Source organism: Kogia breviceps, chromosome X (genome assembly GCF_026419965.1).
Source record: "Kogia breviceps isolate mKogBre1 chromosome X, mKogBre1 haplotype 1, whole genome shotgun sequence".
NCBI lineage: Eukaryota > Metazoa > Chordata > Mammalia > Artiodactyla > Physeteridae > Kogia > Kogia breviceps.
This window is the reverse complement of record NC_081330.1, coordinates 134625557-134642671: the sequence shown is the minus strand read 5'-3', so window position 1 is coordinate 134642671 and position 17115 is coordinate 134625557. Positions and strand designations below refer to the sequence as shown.

Sequence of the window (17115 nt, the reverse complement as noted above, 5' to 3'; positions counted from 1 at the left end):
ATACACTGTTGATTATTTTCAACAAATCACAAAGATATCGGCATCTTATAATTACTATTTGGTGCTTGAGCTGGAGTGGCAGGCAGCACCTTAAGAATATTAATCCAGGCTGAGCTATGCTAACCTGGAGCGCTACTTGGAGACGCACAAATCTGTAACGTGGTCATAACAGTCCCTGCACTTGTAATAATTTTCTTTATTGTTGTACCCCTTATATTTCAGGGTTTGAAAACTCACTTGGGCCACTAATAACTCGCACACCTGAGGTAGCATTTCCCCGAGTAAACCATGTAAATTTTTGACTACTTCCCCCATCGTTCTTACTCCTACTCATATCACCAATAGTAGAAGCTCGTTCTGGTACCAGTGGATCGTGTATTCAGCTCTAGCCTGCAACCTGGCCCACGCAGGAGCCTCTGTGGACATAACCATTTCCTCCTTACATTTACCAGGTGTCTCCTCAATTCTTGGTGCTATTGCTTTTATTACTATAGTCTTTCATACAAAACCAGCAGTCATACCCCAATACCAAACACCATTATTTGTTTAATCTTCCCCAACTATAGCCATATTACTATAATTACCACTCTCAGTCCGAGCAGCCAGAATTGCCATACTCTTAAGAGATAGAAATCTCAACACTACTTTCTCTGACCCTGCAGGAGGAGGCCGAATCCTATACCAGCACCTATTTTTGATTCTTTGGTCACCCTGAAGTCTGTATTCATGGCCTACCAGGGTTTGTTATAAATTCACACATCATTACACACTATTTAGGACAAAAGGTGCCTTTCAGCTATTTAGGAATAGTATGAGTCATGCCCACTGGCTTTTTAGGATTTCTCTTGTGGGCCCATCATATATTTACCATAGGGAGAGCTGTCCACTCAGGAACATACTTTGCAAAAGCTACCATAATTGCTTCTATCCCGACAGGAGTGTGCTTTCTCTGGTTGCAGTGAGCAGTAGCGACTCTACGCTGCGGTGCATTGCCTTTTCACTGAAAAGGCTTTCTTTATTGCAGAGCATGGCTTTCACGCTCTAGAGGGCAGGCTCAGTAGTTGTGGCACATGGGCTTTTTGCTCCACGGCAGGTGGAATATTCCCACACGATGGCTCGAACCCGTGTCCCCTGCATTGGCAGGCAAATTCTTAACCACTGCACCACCAGGGAAGTCCCTGGTTAGCAACTGTTCACGGAGGTAATATTATATGACCTCCAATATATTATGAGTTTTAGGCTTTAGTTTTTCTTTTTACAGTAGGAGGTTTCACAGGAATCATCTTAGTGAACTCATCCCCGGACACTATCCTCCAGGATACATACTATGTAGCAGCACACTTCCATGATCTAATGTCCATGGGAGCGGGCTTCACTATTACGGGAGGCTTCCTACACGGATTCCCACTATTCTCAGGTTACACAGTGAACTCAGCATGAGCAAAAAGTCACTTCACGCGTATATTTGTAGTAGTAAACATGACTTCCCGCAGCACTTTCTGGCCTCTCAGGAATGTCATTACTTTAGTCTCAGTACTCGGAGGCACACACAACATGAAATATTGTGTCTTTTGGCTCACTCATCTCAATAGCAGCAGTAATGCTAATCATAATCTTCATACTTTGAAAAGCATTTGCATCTAAACAAGAAGGCTAAGCACTAGAAACTGATACTCCTAACCTAGAATTGTTACATAAATGCCCTCCACCATATCCTATGTTTCAAGATCCTACCTATGTAAATATAAAATAAGGAAGGTCTCAAGTCCTTTTCAACCACTTTCAAGCCAACACCATAACAATTATGTCTTTCTCAATAAATGAGATAAAAGTGAAAAGTGATGTAGCTTTGTCAAACTTAAATCAGAGGCTAAAATCCTGTATATCACGAAGGCATATCAATTTCATCTAGGATCTCAAGATATAACATCACCGATTATGGAAGAACATTTACATTCTCATCATCACACATTAATAATGATTTTTGAAACTAGTTCTCTATATTATTTCTCTAACACTGACAACTAAACTAACTCATATACATATAATAGATGCACAGGTAGAGAAAATGTGAACAATTTACCAGCCATTATTGTAATCTTAATTGCTCTATCATCATTGTGAATCCTTTACATGATACATGAAATCAATAACTCTTCCCAAACCATAAAATCGATGGGTCAGTAATGATACTGAATCTACAAATACACAGATTATGAAGATTTAAATGTTGGCTCCTCTGTAATCCCCACATCAGGGCTAAAACCAGGAGAATAATGACTAATAGAAGTCAACAACCGCGGAGTTAGAGATAGTCATTGAATATTAGTTTCATCTGAAATTGTTGTACACTCCTGAGCTGTTCCTTCTCAGGCCTAAAAAGGGCTGCTATCCCAGGACGCCTAAATTAAAGAATCCTAATACCAACAGGACCAGGCCTATGTTGTAGACAAGAGAGCTCATTTTCCTGAGTTCAAAGACAGGCCAGAGGGATATGGCTGAGATGAGGGGTGAATCTGGAGCCCATGGGGATGCACTCTCCAAGCTCCAGGATAGGAATGGGCCATTATTGGTTTAATGGACCTCTGGGGTCCCAGGCCATCCATACCACACCCTCCCGAGTAGGATCTTGGCAACATTCCCTGTCAGTGATGAGGCAACCTACCACTTGTCACGCCCCGATGTTGTGTCCTATGTGGGCACCATGCTGTGGGGACCACACCCACACTCTGCAGGTCCATGCTACAGGGTCCTTCTTCCCTCAGGAGTAGAGACCACGCAGCAAGCAGTTCCCTCCCCAACCAGCAGGAGGAGGGGAGGAGAGCAGGGGCACCAGGGGAATCTCACTCAGACAACAACACCCAGGGGTGCCAGCGGGGACAGTGATGATGCAGATGAGGCCCAGACCAAGAGATGCGACCAGAGGACACAAAAGGCAGCTGATCAGGTCCTGACTCAACTGCATCCCGGACACCTTTGTCCCTCCTACGCCCCTTCCTCATACATCCCCTCCTGAAATGCAGATTCTTCAGATGCAAACAGGCAGAGCCTCAGACTGAAAGTCAGCTCTTCCAAAATGACCCGTCAGCAAACACTGCAGGATTGTGCTCCAGTGGGGGCCCTGGAGTCCACAACTCAGGGACTGAAGGGGACATCGGTGCCAGGGCCAGTGTGAGGGGATGGGGAGTGAGACTTTCATGGTTGTGGAATGTTGGTTTTGCAAGATGAAAAGTTCTAGGCGTGGTGGTGATGGCTCCACGAGAAAGTGAATAGATCTGATGCCTCAGAAACGTGCACTTAAAATGGTGACGATGGTAAAGGGTATGCGACGTGTGTTTTATTTCACTTAAATTCATAAAATAATGTCTTTTTAAATCAGAGTCCATTTCGACTCCCGTTCATCACAAATGTCGGAGACCCAAACACATTCCCCTACCTTAGGGGCCATCACGGTGCCCTCACATGGCACATGGGAGACCGTTCTCACGGGGGCCTAGTCTGTGCTCACCTCACCTCTGTCCAGGGAGACCCAGGCAGTGGTGACCCCCATAGATTAGACATATGATATGCTATGATATTCATATGACACCACCGAACATTGTCACTCACCAGCACACAGAGCAGCACCCCACTCAAACATGCATGACCTCATATGAATGCGACAAGATTAAGGGAAGAAAAGGAACCACAGGTTAATCAGGGCAACACCCTTACTTAATGCAGAGGTTGGAAATCTCAATGGGGAAAAGACACACTGCAGGCAAAGAGCACATAGGGGTCTCCCCATACATGTGATCCTGACCCATGCAGATGTGGTGAGACCCATACAGTGCCCGTACCCTATAGCTGGGGTCACACATCCACACTCACCAGGGTGACCCACCTCCCCAGACCCTGCACCTAAAGTCACACGTTCTCTCTCAACACGTGACCCCACCTCCTCAGACCCCTCCACCTGGGTCACATGTCCACAGTCCCAGGGTGAACTGCCCTCTGCAGACGTCCCCAACTGGGGTCACACGTGCACATCCTCCAGGGTGACCTCACCTCACCAGACCGTGCACCTGGGGTCACATGTCCCCTTGGTCAGGGCACCATGGCTCTGCTGCTTGCTCCCCTAATGTAGAAACAACCTGGGTTCCTGGGCTCTGCTGGGATGAGAAAAAGTGTAAGGTGGGTCTCCTGTCCCCACACTTGTCCCACAGAAGTCCTCCTCTTTTCACTTTGGTTCTGTGTGATTTTACCTCTTTTTAAAGCTTTCATGCTAGAGTTGAACATATTACTTGGTTCTGGCAGGCACAGTCTCACTTTCTTGTCTCACTTACTTGTTGAGAAAACTCACAGGACAGCAGGGCTGAAAGCCGAAGGGCAGCTCTGGACGCTGCTGACTAGGGACGGCAGACAGGAAGGAGAGCTCAGCAGCAGCCTCAGCTGTTACCCATCGGCCTTTTGCCCGATCTGCGTGCCCTGCAATCAATTCACCAGCTAAACCTGCCTCCCTTCGCACCATGCACGTGCTGGTAAATTGGAATAATCAGCAGGTAGCCCTCCTGAGGATTATCCACGAGCCCCAAGGAAGGTGAACCTTGCAGGAATAAAGACTAAGGCCCTGCCCATAGCACTGCCCTTGGGAGGACCAGGTCACCACACTCAGAAGAGAGGGTGTTACCTAGACAAGCCCACCTCGGCTCCAGACCCAGACATCTAAGCACTGACTTTCAAATGCAGGCACGGAGTTTCCCAGTACTGAGGCCAGGCCGGCTCTCTTCCCAGCTCTCCATACTCCTAGCGTACACGGAACATGGTCAGGTCTAAATCTTCTTCTTATAGACAACACATGGTCAGCTCTAAACATAAACAGTAGACAGCACATGGAGAGGTCTAAATTTACCGTGTAGACAGAACTTGATCATGTTTCAACTAGCTTAGGGCTGAGCTCATAGGAGGTACAGATCACACATATGGGTCTCTCATCTTTGGACACACACATCAGGAAACTGAACAATATCGTTGTCATTAAACATTTCAACAGGCAAAACAGAAATGTTACCAGTGTGTCCGGCCACCTGATGGTCAGGATCCACATGTGATCCAAGAACTTCTTAGCGTGCAGCCCAGTCTGCGGCCAGGCCAGACAAGAAGTGGCCTGATTCCAGCCTCCCAGGCTTCCAGAAGGAGGCGGCCGCACAGGCGGCCCAGGCAGGACAGTTCTGCATGGTGCGGGCCAGGAGAGCCTGTCTGTCCATTCCACTGGCCGATTCCGGGCGGGGTGCTCAGGGCCGCTGAGAGCCACGCGCTCAAGCCCTGCCTCCCTGAAGCATGTGTGTGTGTGTGTGTGTGTGTGTGTGTGTGTGTGTGTGTGTGTGTGTGTGTGTGTGTGTGTGTGTGTGTGTGTGTGTGTGTGTAGAGGGGGCAGTGGCTGACGGCTCCCACGGCTCCCGTCCCGGGCACCGTGATGTCTTAGAGGGGAGGCACGGGGAGAGGTAGGGGCACAGAAGCCATTGGAGAGGAGAACCCACCACGGAGCTCCTTGCACACTGGCTCGCCCCACCCGGGGACCAGCCTACCCATCGTGGGCCACATGCCACCCCCCAGCCCCGCACCCCCAAAGGCAGGGCGCCTGCTCTTTCAACAGCACAGGGTCTCACAGGAAGGAGACTCAGTGGGGAATGTCACCCACTCCCCCACTCCTGATGCTCAGTTTCGGGAGAATGAACCCCCTTGACTGGGCGATGGGACCCTGTGATGAAACATGTGGTGCCCCATCCAAGTCGGAGCCTGCCTGAGAGATGGGAACACAGGAGCCACGTGCAGGGCCTGGAGGCCAGGCCAACAGGACGAGCACCTCCAGCCTTGGTCTAGCTCTCCAACTGTGACATTGTAGCAATAAGGGACCTGAGGCAGGTGACTGAATGTAATGGGGTCTAAACTGGACCCTGAATGGGGCTTAAAGAACGTGTGAAGGATGTCACTCAGACAGTGACAGTCATTGGAAGACAGACCCTGTGTCAGGACATCCTGCTCCATCCATTTAAATCCCTGACATCTCTGATCTTTATGTGGAAAAGCAGGAATGTTAGAGCAGATGCGTGCGGACATATCTGGGGCACAATTCAGTCTGCAACCAACTTGCAAGTGGTTCCAGAAAACACACTGGTGTGCGCACAGGTAGACACAGCACACACACAAACATACGCACGTGCACAGCACAAATATATTCACACACTAGCATATGAACACACACACACGCGTGTACCCACGCACACACTAACGTGTGCCAGTACACATACCTATGCACATGCACAGCATATGTAGGCAAACAGGCACATGCACACACGTAGCACACACACAGGGAATAAAGTGAATCCGTAAAGGATTGGCAGGGCTCAGCCTTCTGGAGGCTCCAAGAAGGACTGTTTCGTCCCTTTCCCAGCTCTGGAGCCCCCGGATTCCTGGGGTCGGGACCCTCTCTGCACCTCACAGAAGGCCCTGCGCAGAGTCAGTTTCCTCTGTGCCCAAACTCCAGTCTGTCCTCACACTTGCCCCGACTCTCACTTCGGCCTCCCATTCACGGGGACCCACGGGGAGGGGGTTTGGTGGGTTCACCTGGGTGCCTCGGGGGCGGGGGCGTGTCTCTGGAATTAGGACGTGGACGTTGTAGGGGACACGATTCCGCCGGCCACACTGCCCCAGGCGGAAACTGCACAGGATGGCAGTTACAGAAGCAGGCGTGAAAGGCCTGCGCGCACCAAGGACTGAGCGGGGGGCCCTGTAGAGCCGCGGGTGCACAACCGAGTCTCAGAAAACAAGGAAAGGTCACTCGCATACCCCGCACCCACACGCTTAGGAGAAGCGCAGAGACTTCTTCCAGCTGTGCTGAGAGCCTGGGACAACTCAGGAAACGCCCCTATAAAGCTGAGAACAGAGGTAAGGAAAACACCCTTTCCTGGTGCCGAAAGGGCAAGGGAACGCCCTTCTCATTCGCTTTCCCTTTAGAAAACCTGCAGCGAAGAGTGTCCCGTCTCCCTGAGATGTGTGTGAATCTCTTTAAGCTGAAGGACCCCCGGCCTGTTTGCATCCCGGGAAAGTCTGTCTGGGGGCCCTGGAGCCCCTCTGGAAAGGGAACATCGGGAAGGGGTCCTGCCTCACCGTGGGGGACTTTGGCCCCAGCATGTGATTCCCTGCTTGTCGACAAGATGCCTGAACTTGTATGTTTTCCTTTGGGTAAAGACAACTAAACGGGTGTGTGATGGCTGGTCCCGGCCGCCCGCGCCTGCAAACGGGGAGATCCTTCCTGCTTGCCGGGCTGTCGGGAGACATTTTAATTATACCCCCGACGCCACCGCGGGGAAGGGCGAGGACTGGCAGCCGTGAACGCGCGGACGCAGAGCGCACGGGGAAGCCGGCCCTGCCTCCTTCACGGCCAGCCTTCGCAGGGCTTCTGCCGGGCGGCCGGCACGGAAGAACCGGAAAGGCTGGCTCACGAGCACACACACAGCGTTTGCGGTCTCGCGGCTCAAGCACCCTGGACGGGACGTCAGCTCTCCAGACGCCCCTGACGCTCAACCGGAGCCGCTCGGAGTCCCACCGTCGACGCCAGCTCCCAGGCCCACCGGCCCTCCCGCCAGGCCCACGGGGGTGTAGGGCGCACGCAGGGCGCCGGCTTCTCTCTGAGGCGGGAATGCTGCAGCCCCCCGGCCCCCGGGGAGCCCCCCGCAGTCCTCGGGGACCACCGCCATCCTTGGGCGTCCTTTCATCCTGGAAAGAGCTTCCTGAACCTGCCGTAAGCTGAGTCGCTTATGATGACCTTGACATCGGCCACCCCGGCCTCAGGCCTCACGTCCACAGCCTGCACCGTGGCCTCCTGATGCAGCCAGCTGGGAGGAAGATGCGTTCGCTGGGAACGGGCGGCCTCGACGGAGCCCCGAAGCCCCCAGAGAGGCGTCCCGCTTCCTGGTGGGTGGCATCGCCCACGGTCTCGGCGTTCGGGTAAGCGGCCGGGCACCTGCTCCCCGCCTGAGCAGGCTGACCGGCTGCGGGGCACGCGGCTGCCCCACTTCGCACCAGTTCCCCACCTGGCGCCGCCGTCCCCGCCCAGGCCAAGGGCCCCGGCCCGCGCAGTGCCCGGTACGAGCCCCCCCCAACCCCACGCAGCACCTGCTGTGACCCCCCCGCCACGCGCACCGCCTCCTGCGACCCCCCGCCCCACGCACCGCCTCCTGCGACCCCCACCGTCTCGCGCAGCGCCTCGTGCGACCACCCCGCCCCCACACAGCGCCTGCTGCGACAACCCCCCCGCCACCTAACCCTAACGATATCCCATACCCTAACCCGTACACTAAACCTAACACGTAGCCATACCCTAATCTTTACCCTAATCCTAACCCCTAACCCTCACCCTCACCCTAAGCCTATAACCCTAACTCTCTAACCCTAACCGTAACACTACCCTTAACCTAACCCTAAACCTATCCCCTATCTCTAATCCTCTAACCCTAACCATAACCCTAACCCCTAACACTAATCTTTAACCCTAACCCTAACCCTCTAACCCTAATCCTCTAACACTAACCATAACCCTCTAATCCTAATTACTAATTCCTAGGTAATTTCCTGACCTGACCCCTAGACTTTACCCTAAAACTCTCCACGCAAAGGTCCTGACTCTTATGCTAACTGAAGCCCTTATGCTGTGCCTAACACAGGCCCATAATTTAGTCCGAAGGCCATGACACTGTCCTAAACAGATGCCTAGATGCTCGTCCTAAACGGGGCCGTGACACAGTCGCTAACTAAGGCCCTGACACTACACCCAACACAGACCGTGACACTGTCTCTAACTAAAGCCCTGACACTACTCCTAACTCAGTCCGTGACACTGTCCCGAACTAAACCCTGGATGTTCGTCCTATGTCAGGCCCTGAACCTCTCCCTGACTGAGGGCCTGGTGCCGTCAATATCCAAAGTCCTAACACTATGCTGAGCTAACGTACCGAACCATCTCTTACCAACTTCCTGCAACTGTCCCTAAGTAAGCCCTGACGCTGTACCTAAGACAGAGACTAATAATGTCTTCAACGAAGACCATAACGCTGATCCAACAAACGCACTGATGCTGCTCCTGTGTCGTGCCCTGAGCTAGGCCTCATTCTGGCCCTGTCGCTCGCCCTAAGCCAGGCCCTGATGCTGTCCTTACCTGAAGCCCTGACAGTGGTTTTAAAGAAAGCCCTGATGCTCTCAGGAACTAAGGCCTTGACACAATCTCTCACTAAGGCCCGGAATCTGTCCCTAACATGGGTCCTGCTGCCATCAATAAATAGAATCCAAACACTATCCTGAGCTAATATCCTGACACATTTCTATCCAAGTTCCTGACACTGTCCCAAAGAAAGGCCTGTTGCTGTCCTTAACTGAAGACATGAGGTTGTGGCTAACTCAGGCCCTGAAGCTTTCCCTAACCAAGGGCTTGATTCTGTCACTAACTCAAGCCCTGCTCATGTCTTTAACTAGGACCCGAGTGCTGACCCAACAAAGGCCCTGATGCTGCTCCTAAGTCATGCCCTGACCGTGTCTGCAGCTAGGACGCAGAAGCTAGGCCTCACTCAGGCACTGACATTCTACCTAAGTCACGCTTTGACGCTGTCACTACCCGAAGGCCTGACACAGGTCCTAAATTAAGCCTTGATTCTCTAAGTAACTAAGGTCTTGACAGCAAGCCTAGGTCATTCCCTGACACTAGCCCTTGACCTTAACCTAGCCTTGTCTTTTCAAAATGTCAAGGTTAGTAAAAGAGATTCTTCAGGACAAAAATTCTTTCATCTTTTGAATATAGTTTTCTTAAAAAAAATATATATATATATATTTTTTTTTTTGTGGTACGCGGGCCTCTCACTGTTGTGGCCTCTTCCGTTGCGGAGCACAGGCTCCGGACGCACAGGCTCAGCGGCCATGGCTCACGGGCCCTGCCGCTCCGAGGCATGTGGGATCTTCCCGGACCGGGGCACGAACTCGTGTCCCCTGCATCGGCAGCCGGATTCTCAACCACTGAGCCACCAGGGAAGCCCAAAAAATAATTTTTAAACTGTTATGAACCTTAAACAAAATGTATTAAACGGCTGTGCAATATTCCTTCATAGCAGCGTGCATGGTTCACTTCTGCATTCGCGTGTGTTGGCCTGCAGGGTGCTTGCAGGAATGGCTCCTCTTATGCTAACTAAATCCCTCATGCTGTTCCTAAATAAGGCCCTGATATTAGTCCCGAGGCTGTGAACAAGTTCCTAACTGAGTCCTGGAGGCTCGTCCTAACTCAGGCCCTGACACTGTCCCTACAGAGGCCCTGACACCGTACCTTACAAAGGCTATAATGCAAATCGTTACTCAGGCCCTGACACTGTCTCTAAGTAAGGCCCAGCTGCAGCCAATATCTAATCTGATATTATCCTGAGCTAATATCTTGATCCAGGTCCTACCAAGGTCCTGAAACTGGTCCAAGTTAAACCTTGTTGCTTCCCATAAATCAAGCCCTGAGGCTCTCCCTAACAGAGGCCTTGATGCGGTCTTTAATGATGACCCTCACGCTGACCCCACAGAGACACTTATGCTGCTCCTAAGTCATGCCCTGACACTGTCCCTAACTCAGGCGCTACAAAGAGGCCTCACTTAGGCCCTTTGGTTGTACCTTAGTTAGGCTCTGACGCTGTCCGTTTAGGAAGCCCTGGCAATGGTCCTGATTTAGTTCGTGACGCTGGTCCTAACTAAGGCCCTGAGGCTCTCAATAACTAAGTTCTTCAGGCTTTCCCTTGGTCATTTCCTGACCCTATCCCTGGCCTGGAAACTGACTCTGTCCCAAGCTAATGTCCTGAATCGTATCTTAACTGAAACCCTAATATTCTCCATAACTAAGGCCTTGACACTATCTCTCACAAAGGTCCGGAATCTGTCCCTAACATGGGCCCTGCGGCAATCAATAACTATAATCCAGACACTATCCTGAGCTAATATCCTGACACATTTCTATCCACTTTCCTGACACTGTTTCAAAGAAAGCCCTGTGGCTGTCATTAATACAGGAGGCTGTGCCTAACTCAGGCCCTGATGCTTTCCCTAACTGAGGCCTTGATTCTGTCACTAACTCAAGCTGACAATTCTGAAACCTCTGCACATGGAACCGGGAAACGAGCAACGCACAGATAAATGGCAGATGGTGGGAGCCAGGCTCCTTGCTGTGGGAGTGCGAAGTTACAGGTACGCAAGGGGAGAGCCTCTGCCCTCGTAATCCTGGATCCGGGCTTCCTGGGTGCATGCTGACTGGCCGGGGGGACACACAGATCTTCACGCCGGGAAGACGCTGCAGACATAGGAACTTCACACCCCATCTTTCCACCCACACCTGCTGGAAACACTCAGCCCTCCATAATCAGTCAATGGCAGCGTTTCAGACATTCTCACCCCTAAGCAGATGAAGGAGCGTGAGGGTCTTGCTGACTCCTAAGCTGTCCCAGAATCTAGGCCCTGCGTGGAGCCAGGTTGGGGGTTCCTGGGCCTCAGAATCCAGGCCCTGGGGGTGGAGCCAGGTTGGGGCCTCTGGCCAGCAGGTGAGAGGAAGGAGGAAGAGGGTCCTGAGGACAGAGGTGCCCTGAAGTCTGCGAGCCCAGGAACCCCGATGGGACTCATTCCCAGTGAGGACATGGGCGGGGCCTGAAGTGGTTCTGTGTTCCCCCTGGGCCCTTTGATGAAGCCATGGCAGCACTGGGCCCAGACCTCTCCTGGCGGCGTCTCAAACTCTGACACAGTGGTTTTACAAAGGAACAAGAGAATGGAGCTGAGCCCCTGACGGCCACTCCTTTCTGGCTCTGAGTTGCTTCCAACAGCACCGCAGTCACCTGCATTAGTCTGCTGTGACCATCGGCCCCCACGTTGCCTTTCCTCTCCCTCCCTGCAATGATTCCATTGACATTTCCAGCCCAGACACATCTCCCAGGCCAGACAGCTCCGTGCAGTCACTGCACACCCATCTCACCTTGGGGGCTGGCAGGGCCTCAGCGGACTGGGATCCTGTAGCTCCCCACACCCAGGAGCAGCCCCACCTTCCCAGGTTGCTGAGCCCAGGCAGCACGTGTAACCGAGCAGGACCGACCCCTCCCCCACCTCCTCTGCGGTAGCTCCTCTCTGAGGTACCTGGATAACAGTGCCTGACGCATGCTTCCTCCACCACCACGTGGAAGAGATTAACTACTTCACGATCATGAACAGGTAGCCCCGGAGCTTCTGGTGCCTAAGAATTTATAACGGTAACCGCCCCTTACCTCACCATCAACCAGAGAACTGTGCACCAGCTGATCACATACCCTGCGAGCCCCCTCCTTCACTTGGCCTTTAAAATGGCTTTGCTGAAATCCGTCAAGGAGCTCGGGGTATTAGACCACAGGCCACCTGGCCTCCTTGTATTGGCACTTTGACAATTAAGGCTGCACCTTCCTCCACCACACCCGGTGTCAGTAGACTGGCTCTGCTACACTTGGGCGAGCACACCCATGTTCGGTTCCGTAACACTGGGGCCCCCCAGGACCCCAGGATGTGTCTGTATTTGGTGATGGGATTTTTAAAGAGATGATCAAGGTAAAAATGACGTCACTAGGGTGGATCCTAATCCAATAGGATTGATGTCCTCCAACAACCGATTAGGACCCAGATAGGCACAGGGGGAGACCATGTGAGGACCTGGGGAGAAGATGGCTGTCTAAGCACCAAGGAGAGAGGCCTCAGGAGAAGCCAGCGTGCAGACACCTTGATCGCCGACAGCATCCAGCACTGGGAGGTAAGCGTCTTATTCAAGCTGCCCAGTGTGTGGTACTGGTTACGGCGGTCCCGAGCAGACTCACAGGGTAACTCAGGGCTCAGACTGGACAGAGCCCGCTCTCCATCCCCCTGCACGTGAGCTACAGGAGCCCCAGGCACTGAGGAAGGATCCCTTAGGAAGCACGAGATAATGATGGTACTTCAGAGCAGCCCCTTTAGAAGATGCCTGGATTTCAGCACTCCCAGCCCTGCCTTCAGTGGAAGCGAGAAGTTTCCTTGACAAACCTGCTCAGCTTCCTTAACAACCAAGCTTCGCAATCTCCCAAACGCTTCAAATATTCCTATTCTAGGCTTGATGAGCCTAAAATGACAGTGCTGTCATCACGTGCCAGAGTGACTCCTGCAAGCCCGTAGTTACTGGTTACATGATGCTACTGATGATGACACCCCAGAAGAGCCAGCTTTGCAATATCACCATTTCTGCACTCGGCACTGGGTCCCTTTCCACGGACAGAGTGGAGTGGCTGTTTCCACGGGCCCCGTGGTGGAAGAGCTCACCTAATGCAGCCAGGACTTCATCCTTTCCAGGGGATTCCACGGTCCTCATTCTCCCCAGACCCCCACCCACATGGCTGCTGCCTGCTGTCTGTGCCAGTCTATACGGGACCTCGGTAACCTCCTACAATGAGGGTTATTTTATACACAGGTAATGGGTTGAATGCTGGCCCCAAAAGATGTGGCCCCCAGAACACAGGATCAGGACCATATCTGGGAAAAGTGTCTTTGTATATGTACTTAAGGATCTCGAGCTGAGGTCATCTTGCTTAGAATGGCCCTCAATCCAATTGAGAGTGTCCTTGTGAGACAAAAGAGGAGAGACACAGACGCAGAGGAGAAGCCACGTGAAGACAAACGCAGAAACGGGAGGGCGGCAGCCGCAAGCCCAGGGACGCCTGGAGCTCCCCAAAGCTGGAAAAGGCAGGAAGAGTCCTATCCTGGAACCTCTGGAGGGACTTCCATCCTGCAATACCTTGATCATAGATGTCTGGTCTCCTGGACTGGGGGAGCACGAATTCCTTTTGTTTTAAACCACCCAGCTTCTGTCCATTTGTTACAGAAATCAGAGAACAGTCACACGGACCCTGCTCTGTAGGACCCTGGAAGTGCGGGACTCATTAAAGGCCAACAGAGGCTGGGTTCCAGAACCCTTAGAGTCAGCATTGGGCCTCAGAAATTCTAAAGCAGTAGCTGGACACCAGAACGTTGAGAGGTCAGTCGGAAGCCCATCCCCAAGGGTGCCGGCTGCACACGGCCTCCCCAGGTTTTTACGCTTATACAAGTTGGGAATAAGTACTTCCAACCTGATTGAGGATCTCTGATATCACCGTTCACGCTGCTAATTAAGAACCCACTAGTTGCACAGAAGAAAACCCTATCAGGACACTTGCTACACTGGTAAACAATTCTGAAATTGGTCAGAGGTGGGGAATCATATCCCACATAGCCAGCAGCCCGCCCAAAAGGCGCGTCATCATTGCAAAGCTGGGGGACCATGCCGAGGCGTCCCTGAGTAAACGGGAGCTGACACCCAGGCCAGCTGCTGCTGAACCGTTCCCACCCTTCCCAGGTAAAACACCTGAATGTGTGCAAGGACTTGAAAGCCTAGAGGAAGGGCCATGGAGCCACACCAGCCACAGCACGAAGGCCGACTTGGGGCCTGCAGGCCAGCCAGGATGGTCCTGGCCCCGGGAGCTCTCCTGCAAGCTTTCCATTTCCCTGCCTGACGTACCCCTCCTGTCCCGGCCCCCATTGCTTTTTTCCTTGCTCACCTCTGCCCGGGGAGAAATTCCAGCAGCAGGTATGGGTGACACATCCTCTTCTTTAGCAGGTGGCAGCCCGGCAACTCCTGCACAAAGTCCAGCAGAGCCCCACTAGCACCGGGCCACGCACAGAGCCGTGGGCCTTACTCCCTCCCACCAGCCTAGCCCCGAGACTGCTGACGGGGCAGAGAATATGGCGTCAGGCACAGCTGCACGCGCTCTTGCTGCCTGGAGCAGGGTTTATATTGACCTCAGCCCAGGCACACCTGGGCAGGGCTGGCCGGCCGGGTCACGCTGCCCAGGTCAGCCAATCCTCGCCCCTCAGGGGCTCAAAGTTGCAGAAAATAGGTCTGGCTGCACCGCCCGGGTCCAAGGAACAGGTGTAGGACCTGAGGGTCAAGATAGACAAGGGGCTGTAGCTCCGGCTTCTTTTCTAATCGTTGTCTGGTCCATGAGTGGGAGACAGATTCAAGAAGACCCTCTCCTAATGAGAGGAACCCAGGAGTCAGGGAAAGGAGGGCTGGTGGGTGAAAACAGAGGCCTGGTGCCCCGGCTGCGGTGGAAGCCTCTGGAAGACCCGGTGGAAGGAGGCCACACAGAGTGAAGCCCAGGGTCACAGACCTGTCCCGGAGCTGCTGTTTGTTAGTTCAGGTCCTGCTCTGAGGTGGTTTTTGTCAGCTCTGACCAAAGGGTGAGCTGGGGTGCTCTGAAATGAGGGCTACGTGCACAGTTCCTGTGTGCCCAGCCTTGCCGGGGTACCTTCCCAGTTGACCGCCATAGCCTGGGAGGGGCGCGACCACGAGAGCCCCGTTGGCTGCTGGGTCTTTGCTCAGCTCAGCTCTATATTCTAGGCGGGGCCTGACCACGAGAGCCCCGGAGGCTGCTGGGTACCTGCTCAGCTGAGCTCTATATTCTGGGCGGGGCCTGACCACGAGAGCCCCATTGGCTGCTGGGTCTTTGCTCTGCTGAGTTCCATACCGTGGGAGGGGCCGGACCACGAGAGCCCCCGAGGCTGCTGGGTACCTGCTCAGCTGAGCTCCATACCGTGGGAGGAGCCTGACCACGAGAGCCCCGGGGGCTGCTCCGTACCTGCTCAGCTGAGCCCTCACGGCTACTCCTTTGTGGCTCTGAGTTGCTTCCAACAGCACCGCAGTCACCTGCATTAGTTTGCTGTGACTCATCTGCCCCCACGCTGCCTTTCCTCTCCCTCCCTGCGATGATTCCAGTGACATTTGCAGCCTGGACCCCTCTCCCAGGCCAGACACCTCTGTCCAGCCACTGCATCCCCATCTCACCTTGGGGGCTAGCAGGCCCCTCAAAAGACTGGGATCCTGCAGCTCCCCACACCCACGAGCAGCCCCACCTTCCAAGGTTGCTGAGCCCAGGCAGCAGGTGTAACCGTGCAGGACCCTGTGGGGCCTTCCCAGGACAGACCCCTCCCCGACCTCCTCTGCGGTAGCTCCTCTCTGAGGTACCTGGATAACAGTGTCTGACGCATGCTTCCTCCACCACCACGTGGAAGAAATTAACTACTTGATCATAATGAACACGTAGCCCCGGAGCTTCTGGTGTCTTAAGAATTTATAACGTTAACCACCCCATACCTCACCATCAACCAGAGAACTGTGCACCAGCTGATCACATACCCTGCGAGCCCCCTCCTTCACTTGGCCTTTAAAATGGCTTTGCTGAAATCCGTCAGGGAGCTCGGGGTTTTAGAGCACAGGCCACCTGGCCTCCTTGTATTGGCACTTTGACAATTACGGCTGCACCTTCCGCCACCACACCCGGTGTCAGTAGACTGGCTCTGCTGCACTCGGGCGAGCGGACCCACGTTCGCTTCGCTAACACTGGGGCCTACCAGGCTCCCACTCGCCTTGTGCCCCAGTGACTGTCAGCTCCTCCTCCACAGTCTTATTGCAGCAAAAACAGAAATGAAGTTCCCCTGCCCCGAGAACAAGGAAAATAAGGGAACAGCGAACAGCCTAGAGAAGAAACATGACCCGGTCTGAAAGAGCTCATCACTCCTTGTTTTCCTTTGTCACTCATCTGTAGTAAGTAGATTTGTACTTCACAAAGCTAACCCCACTCCCTGACACTATGGAATTTACCTTCGGCACCCATCGCCCCTAACTGTGTGAGTTCCAGCCCTTGCCTCTCACTCCCTAACCTTGTTACGTAACGCTCTTAGATTCTACACGCCCCTCGTAACAAATCACCCCCTAGTTTTTCATTTCAGAAACAAGGGCACCGGCCGATAAACCAGAGGCAAACGGACGCAATTACCAGACTGTCGGACCCCAATTACCGGGCAACCTGATGCCAGCTGTGACCGTTTTGAAATAATGCAAAGGAAAGGAGGAACGAAGACCTTCACTACTTTGATCCTTATCCTGTACTCCCGACTGCGGGAGACCCACATATCAAATTTTCCCTGATATTCAAAGAGGGGTGCCCAGTTCTTGAGGTCTATCCAGCTGTGTCTTCCCTGCTGCCT

At 53.2% G+C, this 17115-nt stretch overlaps 1 pseudogene; it reads left to right on the top strand.

Moving 5' to 3' along the window:
* Window positions 1–1899: 1899 nt before the first annotated feature.
* On the top strand, window positions 1900–16509 carry LOC131748419 (cytochrome c oxidase subunit 2-like; annotated as a pseudogene).
* Window positions 16510–17115: the final 606 nt, after the last annotated feature.